Source organism: Scyliorhinus canicula, chromosome 13 (assembly GCF_902713615.1).
Source record: "Scyliorhinus canicula chromosome 13, sScyCan1.1, whole genome shotgun sequence".
In the NCBI taxonomy this organism is placed as follows: Eukaryota; Metazoa; Chordata; class Chondrichthyes; order Carcharhiniformes; family Scyliorhinidae; genus Scyliorhinus; species Scyliorhinus canicula.
The window spans coordinates 100,182,685-100,193,447 of NC_052158.1; the positions used below are offsets into that span (position 1 = coordinate 100,182,685).

Here is a 10,763-nt window from a genome sequence, read left to right on the forward strand (position 1 = left end):
TTGGATATAAAATTACCCAAGGGCTCAAAATTTTGATTCCTGTGATCAATTGATAAACGTTCATGGGACATTCCCTTCTCCTAATGCCCCAAATACTGACCATGACACAATCCAATAATTAGTTTATTGGAAAACTGCTGAGCAGGACAAGGTTTATACTCCTGAAACACCTATGGTCCAAAAAGCTTCCTACATCTGGTACAAAGGAAGAGCTGGGAGTTTGTCATCTAAAGGAGCAAAGTCAGTAAACAGTAAGTTGACAAGGCAGCAGTGCCCAGGAAAAATAGAGCAGCAAAATATTCAGAACAATTTGAAGGTTTTGTTACTGAGGTCCAGGCAGAGGACAGAGGCCATTGAATTTTTCCAAGGTGCCAAAAACTGAGGCCTGGTGGTCAGGGGAGGGGGCCCAGCATTTACCCTCTCAAACAGAGTTTCTCATCGTCCCTCAGACAAGGTTGAATCCTGAAACACAAACCTTGTTAAAAATCTGAACTGTCACACTGACAATTCCAATACTTCCTGAAGCCGGTCTTCCAGCTCAGTTTCACTGAGTTGTATGGTAAGATGTTGGTTACAGTTTGGTTGGTCAGAAGAAGTCTTCATAGTCATATGTAAGTTAAGTCAAAGTCTCAAATTACTCTTAGAACTAAATACAAATATAAAAGAAAGGGTAGAAGCTAGGAGCTGTCACAATTCTTGCTTGTACATAGGGCTCTGTCCAACACTAATACCACCAGAGAGCCACTAGAGGCAGCTAGTCTCAGAAGTATATAAGGGTTGATGCAGAACCTTGTGGGACAGAAGGTTGGAGTAGGTGGTAGGAGCAGGAGCTGGCTAGAAGGACTGAAGATAGTGAGAGAGCAAGAGAGTAGTTTGTTATGTTAGTGAGTTAGATGTAAATGAGTATAGTTTATGATTGATCAATCAACTGTTTGTTTCTTAGGGATAAGTGTCGAATCCAGTTAGTAGTCTCTAATAAAATAGTTTGTTGGTTTTCAAGAATCGTTCTCTGATCAACACTGCACATTGAAGCCAACCAGATAGAGCAAGGCAGACAACAATACAACCAACGGTGTGGGTCAGGTGCTGTCTTAAATCACTGTGTAGCCGGTACTGTAAATGGTCCTACATTAACCCATATTTGCCGGACCTTTACATTGCACCTACCCCAATTCTTTATCCAATGTATTTTAACTGATTTAGTTTACAAGTCTTACGTTGTTTTTACTATCAGACATTTGCATTATAATTATAACATTTATGCCCCCTTCAAGTCGTTGAATTTGAAGATTCAGGCAGTTTGGGTGCCTCATAACCCTGTTGTGGTGGGCTCTGTTGCTGCTGGTTCGTCCTGGAGCTTTGGAGATTGTTCTGGAACCTGGGTATGTTTTCATTATTTCCTTTCATTTTTTTGTGTTGCATGACATTTGTTCGAATTGAATGCTGCGTTGGTCAGTGGTTGCTGTTACATTATATTGCTCCTCCTGGTAGCATGTTATATTACTGGTCATTACTGATTGCAGATGATCTTGAAAAATACACGAGTCTTCGATGTGATGTAAACAAATTTATTAAGATAAAGCTAATAAATGAGTTTGACACTCGACTGAACTAACTGTATAAATAAAGTATTAAGAAATAACTGTACAAACTGTATCTGAACTACATGTGGTGGCTAGGCTGTGACCTGACTCTGCTACACTACTGCTTCTGGATACTCCTGTGTGGAAAGAAGACGAAGAGCCTTTGGGAGTTATATAGTGTGATCTGGTGGTGCCCTCTAGTGGTAGTGTCACAGCTAAGTGTTGTGACTAACCTTTAGTTACATGTCCGTCTACATAGTTACATATTATTACAGTTGCTACCCTAACTCATTTGTTGCAGGGCGGATGAACAGCTCCTTGCCATTTCTGACGCTTCTTCTGCCATTGTATGGGTCATGGCAACACATGTAAAGTGTGCATTTTAACAATGGAACCCTTGTTCCCACTTATTTCACAATTTTACCCAAAGTTTTGAATACTTTCTTTTTCAGTTTTTTTCGAGGTCCCGAATCTCTTCATTCAGGCCATCAACTACACAGATAAGTCTTTGATTCAAAGTTACCTGCCGAACATTTAGATCAGTTTGATAACTTCACCCATTCACTTGTTAGATCGTCAAACCATTTCATAGAACGTGTTTTACCTGCTTTCAAAGTCTGTATATACTTTTCTATATTGCTTACCTCAACTTTCATGTTGTTCAAATTAGACTGAAGCTGAAGAATTTAAACAGTTCTGGTTTTTAATTCTGCTTTCAAACAACTGTTCTGAAGCATCAGCAATTCTTTCTCTTCTTGCAGGCATTTTGCAAGATGCTTACTGGAAACTTCTGATGCTTGAAGTTCATCGAGCTTTGATTGAAGATCTATCTTTGTTCAATTTGCTTCCACAGGTTGATCATTTAAGAGTTTTAAGTCTCTTTTGAGTGTTCAACTTCCTGTGAACGACATTCCAGTGTGCTCGTCAGTCTCACTTTACAAACGCATCTTTCATAGGTGCAAATTTGTTCTCGACGCTGATCAGATTTTTGAGACAGACATCATTTCTCTGCACTCTTCCTCAAGCTCAAATTCTGGAATTGCACTTCCACCAACTGTGTTTGAGATTCTTCATATTCGTTTGTGAGAAGTTCTGCTTGCTTTTGCCATTCTCGATTCTAATCTCCATCTCTTCATGTACATCTTGGAAATGTGAGCCACAATTTAATGGAAACTTTTCTATGTGTCATTTTGGACACAATTTGTGTGTGTTTCTTGATGGCCGCCTTGGCAAAATCATGGCCCGTATTTAACAACTTAGTGCCAGAAATGATCCTTCATGAGCTCCTCGTGGCTGTCCCGCCATCTGATTGGTCAGACTAGCTCCTCAGGGTCTCATTGATTACAATGATGTGGAGATGCCTGATGTGTTGGGTACTCTGGATCTGTGGAGACTGCGTTACCTCAGCAGTAACACATACAGGCTACCAACACTTCAAATAGTACAACACTATTTTATTAAGCTCGGAACTGTTGAACATACTTTCACAGTGGGTCGACACTATGTTAGATTAAACTAAAGACCTATGCCTATCCTAACCAGTCTATACTCTCAGCACATGGTAAAGATCTGTGCTACAAGCTGTGAGCTCTGTCCTTCTTAGAGGCTGCATCCCAAATGAGCGGGAAAACTAGTGCCCTCTGTCTTTATAGTGAGTGTGCTCTTACTGGTGATTGGCTGCGGCATTGTGTGTGTTGCTTGGTCTTGCTGTGTGTCAATCAGTGTGTGTCTGCACCATGATATACTGATGTGTATATTATAACAATGCCGGCGTTGGACTGGGGTGGTCACGATAAGAGGTCTTACAACACCAGGTTAAAGTCCAATAGGTTTGTTGTAAATCACTAGCTTTCAGAGTGCAGTTCCTTCATCAGGTGAGTGAAGAAGTGCATTCTATAAACACATATATAGACAAAGTCAATGATGCAAGATGCTACTTTGAATGCAAGGCAGTTGGATTATGGGAAGGGGTTTGCGGAAAATGAGGAGGGAAGGAGGGTGGGGGTTGGGAGGAGGATTGAGGGGGGATGGAGGGATTGGGGGAAGAGGGGATATGACGGACAAAGCCATGTCCTATGAGAATCAGGTGAGGATGAGGGTCTCCAGGTCCTCCGGGCATGCTGGACCGCTGCCGCCGCCTGTCCTCCATGTTCTGACTCTTCCTGTGGGTGCACCTCAGGCTTGTCCTCCATCCCCTCCTGGTCTGCCTCATCCTCCTCAGATGAGACTGCATGCCCCTCCTCCTCCTCCTCCAGCCTGTCGCCCCGATGATGTGCAAGGTTGTAGCGGGCACAGCAGCCCACCACAATGGAACCGCATTTTGAGCAGTCCGATGCACTGCTCAATGACAGCACGGGTGGCAGCATGGGTCTTGTTATATCAGGTCTCCGCCTCAGGCCTGGGCCTCCACACTGATGTCATCAGCTAGGACCTCAGTGGGTGCCCCTTATTTCCCAAAAGCCAATGCTTCATTCCCTGGGGTGGCCCTCGAAGATATTGGGAATCTCTGAGTGTCCCAGGATGTAGATATCATGCATGCAGTGGATGTGGTGATATGGATTTCAGTAAGGCATTTGATAAGATTCCCATGGTAGGCACATTCAGAAAGGCAGGGGGCATGGGATACAAGGATATTTGGCTTTCTGGATACAGAATTGGCTGGCTGAAAGAAGACAGCAAGTGGTAGTGGATGGAAAGTATTCCGCCTGGAGGGCGGTGACCAGTGGTGTCCCGCAGAGATCTGTTTTGGGACCTCTGCTCTTTGTGGTTTTTATAAATGACTTGGGTGAGGAAGTGGAAGGGTGGGTCAGTAAGCTTGCCGATGACATAAAGGTTGGTGGAGTTGTAAATAGTGTCGAGGGCTGTTGCAGTTTACAACAGGACATTGACAGGATGCAGAACTGGGCTGAGAAGTGGCAGATGGAGTTCAACCTAGATAAATGTGAAGTGATTCATTTTGGAAGGTCGAACTTCAATGCTCAGTACAGGGTAAAAGGCAGGATTCTTGGAAGTGTTAGTCCCCACAAATGGGGACTGGATGGAATGGCACTCATGGGGGCTCCCCCAGGGAATCAAAGGCCCCAGCTGCATGCCCTTTAGGCAGAGTGGTGCCCTGGTACTTCTGGTGCCGCCTGGGAACCCTGGCACTGCCACCTGGGTGCCATCCTGGCATTGCCATGTTGCTCAGGTGGCACTGCCAGCTGGAATGGGTACTGCATGGTTAGCATTGCCAAGGTGCAATGCTGGCATTTTCTGCTCATGCGTGATCGCGCCGAGAGTGCCCTGCATATGGGGCGGAGGGACTCTCCCATAATGCGTTTCGGCTTGTGGGGGCCTGGGGATGATTTGGGAGTCTTAGAGATAGGGTCCAGCTCTCTCGCTACACTGGGGTTTAGTGTGGATGGAGCTCCCTAGTGTACAAAATGGGCTATGTGCGGCCTCGACTGTGCGTTCCCTGCTGAGGTCCCCTATACAACGTGAGTCATATTGTATAGCCCCATGTTTCTCGACATTGCAAACTCCGGGAAACAAGCGGCTAAATGCGCTCGCTATAGGACTTTGTTCCCAAGTGGATGAATCAAGCCCATATACTCAGTTTATATTCTGTTTTAAATCTTCCAATTCAGCTTTGATGCAAACATTTCCCCCTTATTTCATTTCGTTTTGAAGGGCTTGTGTATTTTGGATTTCATCAGATAGTGGTCCTTCATTCATGGCCAACTGTTTGCTCTATACTGCCATCTGCTGTTGCAGTTTTGATAATGTGTCAGGATTTGGGATTATTCAGATATTATTTGCCTCGCTGGTGTCCACGTAGATTACTTAGGTAATGTCTTTTTCCCTTTCGTAGCTATTTTGGGGATTTTCCATCCCTCACTTTAAGTTCTATTCACTCCATAATTTGAAGTTTAAAATATTCATCAAAGGCCTTCAATATTTCCTTAAACCTGGTTAAGGATTCACAAATGCACTGCTTCGTCCACAAGTTCATCAAACCCGTATAAAAACACATTCATTTTTTCTGATTTCTGAGTTAATATCGATGTCTAATAAATTATTCTTTCAATTATGGATCTGGTTTGGTAATTAAGAGGGCAGATGTCCCACGTGAAAACCAGCGAATACAAATTCTTGTCGCAACATCATTACCTTATAACAAAAGGTGAAACCATGGCCGTAGTTCTTAGGCTTTGTTGTGAAGGACATTTATCATAAGCAGTATTTGTGGGGCGAAATTCCTCAGGGAGGAGTGTGGAATGGACTCATAGTGAATCAGGAACCAGTTTTACACTTAACATGATTCCCAAGGGTCTTTTCCATTGAAGAAACAGCGACAGGATGATGTATGACTTGGAGCTCCACTTGGTGGAGGGAGTGACTGTCTAAAGTGGTGAATGGGGTGCCAATCAAATGAACTGTTTTGCCATTGATGGTGTTCAGTCTCTTAGTTTTGTCAGAGCAGCACTCATCAATCAAGTGGAGAGTATTCTATCACGCTTCGACTAGTGTCTTGCACGTTGTGAACAGGCTTTGGGAGTCAGTCAGGAGGGGAGTTACTTACCACAGGATTCCAACCTCTGACATGTTCTTACAGCCATTGGGTTAAAAAGGCTGGTCCAGTTCAGTTTCTGTCAGTGTGTAGCCACCGAAGCTGGCCACTTCCCGACATAAAATGGAACATTGAGTTGCATGCAGGGAAAATTGGACAATGACAGAGAGGCAAGCAGGTTGCAGAACCTCTCTGTGGATTCTGTCTGTGAAGAAACCAGACAGCATAGAAACTAACAAGCTGCGCATATTAATTGAGTGATTCCCGGTGATTCCCAGGCACAATGGACACAACAATTAGAAGAGATTGAAACATTCTATAGCAGGTCAGACATCCTGTCGCCAGTGGAGTCTGAAACAAAAGGACACAAACAAGGTAGAAAGGCCCAATTATCGAGGAACAGCCCCGTTATTGGGGAAATTCAAATCAATCGATTGGGAAGAGACCCAATGGATTGCAAGTTTATAGAGGGTCCGCCCAGATGGGCGCAAAACCCAAAACAGTATAAGACAGAGACCCCGACCCCAGCTCTCTCTCTTAGCCGGCCCTCCCAGCAGAACACCTTTGCAGCAGCTCTCCACGACCGTGAACGTGAGGAGAGGCCTGGCCAATTGCTACACTGACAAGTAAGTGTCATACAACGCCTGCTACGAGAGTAGACACTTCTGACCCCTTTAGTCCACACCAACTGGAAGCCTGTGGATCCAGGACAAAGCAAGAGGCCATTGTTCCCTGATCCGGCAGTTCCCTTATTTCAGATAAGTATTGGCCTAGTAGTGGTAGGAACAGTTTAGTCTTAGTATTATGTGCATGAGTAGTAAATAACTGTGTAATAATAAACGTGTCTTGTTTGAACTTACTAACTGGTGTATTGAGTCATTGATCTGAACTTGAACTTGAGCCTCGTGGCGGTATCATCAAGATACCTGGCGACTCTAGAGCTTAGGAATAAAACAGAGCCAATTGAGTGTTAAGCACACTCACCCAGAATGAGCAACAAGTGCTAACCCCCAGGATGGAGGATTCAGCAACAGAAATGCCATTGAATGTCACGGGGAGAGGATTAGATTCTTTGGCTAGGGGTGAACGGGAAAAATCGATGTCCGGTTTTGGGTGCGTTTAGTGGGGTGTTTCTCGGTGCTGCAGTGCCAAGAAACATTTTGCAATTTAGCGGCACTTTGTCATTTTCTTGGCCGCGGGGAGTTTCTCTCAGCAAGACAGCACTGGAGTCATTTCCTCCTCGCCGATTGGTGCCCCAAACTTTCTCCTCCCCTTTCTGCTCCTCCATCCTCGTGGAGGCGCCAGGAACACCCCCTCACCCCATCTCTAGTGCCTGAGGGCTCATTGCCTGGGATCGAAGATGGCTACTCAACTCCTCGTGTCCCCGCAGCAGCCATTTCACCAGCTTCACGTTTTTAAAAAGCTTTACTAATCTGTGCTCGTGTGACCACTTGCTGGGGAGACAGATCACGGGAAGCTGTTAGATAGCGGGCTGCTCCCATTGGAAATTGGCCTTAAGTGGTGATTATTAGTTTCGCACCCCGCTACAGTGGGATCCTGATTTCACCAACGGGAGCAGGCCAGTTCAATTGCAAACCGATCGACGCTCAGCGCAGTTCTCGATTTTGGCCTCACATGTGATCTAACGACCGCAGCGTGCTCTCGCTCATGCGCAACACAGCTATTAATTCGTGACATTCAAAATGTTTTGGTTGAATTCCACCCATTATTTGGGGTCTTGCAGACTTTCCGCTTAAGGCCTCGCCATTGCGGCCGGTGACTCCCCAGTACCGGGTAAATGTGGTGTCAAGGTGGCCATGCAATATAATTATCTAGATCAGGTCCAGCAAGGGCTTGATCCAGATGGCAGCAGTCGGTTGACTCGCGCAAGATTTCACGCCTGGCATGAAATACGATTTGGGCCTTACCTGCGAGTCACCCATTGGACCTGGTGCGGTGCCAGGTGCAATATAGTGGTAGAAACCACCAGAATTTTTATTTTATAAATTTCTCACTGTCAGATTGCAACCTAGTTGGTGAAGAAAAATACTTAGCCTTATCATCCCACCCCATTCTATCACGCTTTGCAAAAAGGCAATGTTAATACTGATACAAATAAAACCTGCCACATTTAAAATGGACCCATATCATTGTGGAAAATTTATGTTCCTATCACTGGAATTGTTCATCATGTTTTACATCTATGTTAATAAGATTCATGGCACTAAACAGACCTTTACCATTGTTAAGATCATGACATGGCACTCAAAGAACATAATCTTTTGGGAAAATGCCTGAATATTAACTCTAGTGATATACCATTTAAATGAGGGATCATGTGTAGTTACCTTGGCTTAAAGCCAAGAAGGTTCTCAGAAAATATTTTCTCTGAAGCGAGCTCTGCAAAATAATTCATATAGTAGTAAATCATGCTAATTATTTAGATTTTTCCATTATTTGCAATGTTACTTAATAGAATTTTCCTGTATTACTTTGCTCTCTTTTGTCCGTCTTTACCCCACAGAGCATAACATTTTGCAAAGGAAACTAGAACTATGAAAGATCTGGGGGGGCAAGTTAACGGAAATGAAAGCGAGTCCTGTATCAAGCGCATTTAGCCAGGTGTTTCCCAGTGCTGGCAGTGCAAGAGCGACCCCGCTATTAAACAGGAGTCTGCTTAATTTCTGGGCCCAAGCGAGAAACGCCCAGCCGAGGCTGCACTTAGTCCCATTTCCTGCACTAGCGAGCTCCGCTAGCCAGTGCAGGAAAAGATTGGGGCGCCACCAATCTCTAGACCACCCACCACGGCCTCTAGACACCCACCCCCCCAACACACCAACTAACTAATAAGGGAGGCACCCAGCCCTCACACCCCATGAGAAAGGCCACCCCTGTGGCTGATCCTTGGCATGGGCATGATGCTACCTAGCCACCTTGGCACCTGGATGGCACTATCATGGTGCCCATGTGGCACTGCCAGGGGTACCAAATTGGCATTGCTATGTTGCCCAGGTGGCATCTTGTGTGTCAGGGTACCACCCTGCCCAGAGCCCAACAACCCAGGGTCCCCAATCGCCTGGAAGCCCCCCCACCCGGGAGACCCCCCACCACCAAGTGCCAGTACGCCTGGTCTACGTTTGAGGAAACGAGTGCTAAACAGCGCCTGCTCGGTGTCTCCGAGATGAGGCCGTTAGGTCCCGGGCGTCGGGTGGATCCGCCGCCAGCATGTTCAAGTGAGACATATTGCTCACTTGAATATGCAAATCTGGGACGGACCTCAGGATCCAGTTTGCGAAGCCTCATAAGATCTCATTCGGTCTCACTCGGCATGACGAGGCCAGTAAATCTCACGATAGATCACACCCCAGATTTATTGTTCAGTCTTATACCAGTGATGTTTAATGTTGAACCAACATATCATTTAACACTCCTGAAGGCCACTATTAACCCAGCCAACCAACTTCCAGGCTCCTCTCCCACTGCAAGGCAATATTCAAGCCCATTAGAAGCCATGAGAAGTGCATGCTGAGGGAGTAAAAGCAAAAGTAATGTAGAAAATGCAACATCTAAAACAGTGTTGGGAAAATTCAAAAACTCTTTAAATATAATTTTCAACTGGTTTTACACAGTCGGTTCAATGCCAGTTAAGACTTTTATTTTTACATGGTAAAATTGCATTGCGATCCTAACTGCATCCGAGGACTCTGATTTGCATGGAGACAATGAGACTTCTGGCTACTTCAGGTGGGTGCAGTAGGCACCTAGAAGTGCTGTGCCATTAAGATGGCAGCAGATAACAATCAAGAATTAATAAAAAACCTCTTTCCACAGCTTTCGTGGTCTTTCAAAGACGTGGTGCCTAGAATTAGACAAAATACTGCAGCTGTGCTAAATAATGTTTCATATTGGCTTAGCGTAACCTGCCAGCTTATGTACTCTGTTTCTAATGCCCAGCATCAGTATATTTTATTAGCTTCTTTGTTAACAAATCTTGCCACCTTCAAAATTTTGTGCACGAATACATGCCGCTTTCTCTGCTCTTGCACCCCCTCTAATGTTGTATCATTTAAATTTGATTGTCTACTCTCCCTCTTCCGATCAAAATGTATTATCTCATACTTTTCTGCTTTGCATTCCATCTACCATGCATCTGCCCATTCCAGCAATATAGGTATGTGCTCTTGAAGTCTACATTCCTCCCACTGTATTACTCATAAATTTTATCACTGAAATTATGCCCTGTGCTCCCAAACCAAAGTCATTAATGTCTCAAAACAGCAGTGACCGCAGTACTGAGCTCCGAGGAACACCACTTTCTCTAGTTCAAAGAACAGCTATTCACTTCAACTCTCTATCCTTTAATGTAATCCTCAATTTTATACCCATGATGTTTCTGCTGTTTTAATGCTGTTTAAGGCAGCACGGTAGCATTGTGGATAGCACAATCGCTTCACAGCTCCAGGGTCCCAGGTTCGATTCCGGCTTGGGTCACTGTCTGTGCGGATTCTGCACATCCTCCCCGTGTGTGCGTGGGTTTCCTCCGGGTGCTCCGGTTAACTCCCACGGTCCAAAGATGTGCAGGTTAGGTGGATTGGCCATGATAAATTGCCCTTAGTGTCCAAAATTGCCCT

General features: G+C 45.0%; 1 long non-coding RNA gene across 1 annotated transcript in view; it reads left to right on the forward strand.

Moving 5' to 3' along the window:
- Positions 1-2,888, forward strand: part of LOC119976320 — a 167,730-nt gene extending 164,842 nt beyond the window's left edge. Inside the window, exons 3-4 of the long non-coding RNA XR_005462910.1 lie at positions 1,275-1,382; positions 2,036-2,888. This is a non-coding gene — a long non-coding RNA (uncharacterized LOC119976320). The remainder of the gene's footprint in view (positions 1-1,274; positions 1,383-2,035) is intronic.
- Positions 2,889-10,763: the final 7,875 nt, after the last annotated feature.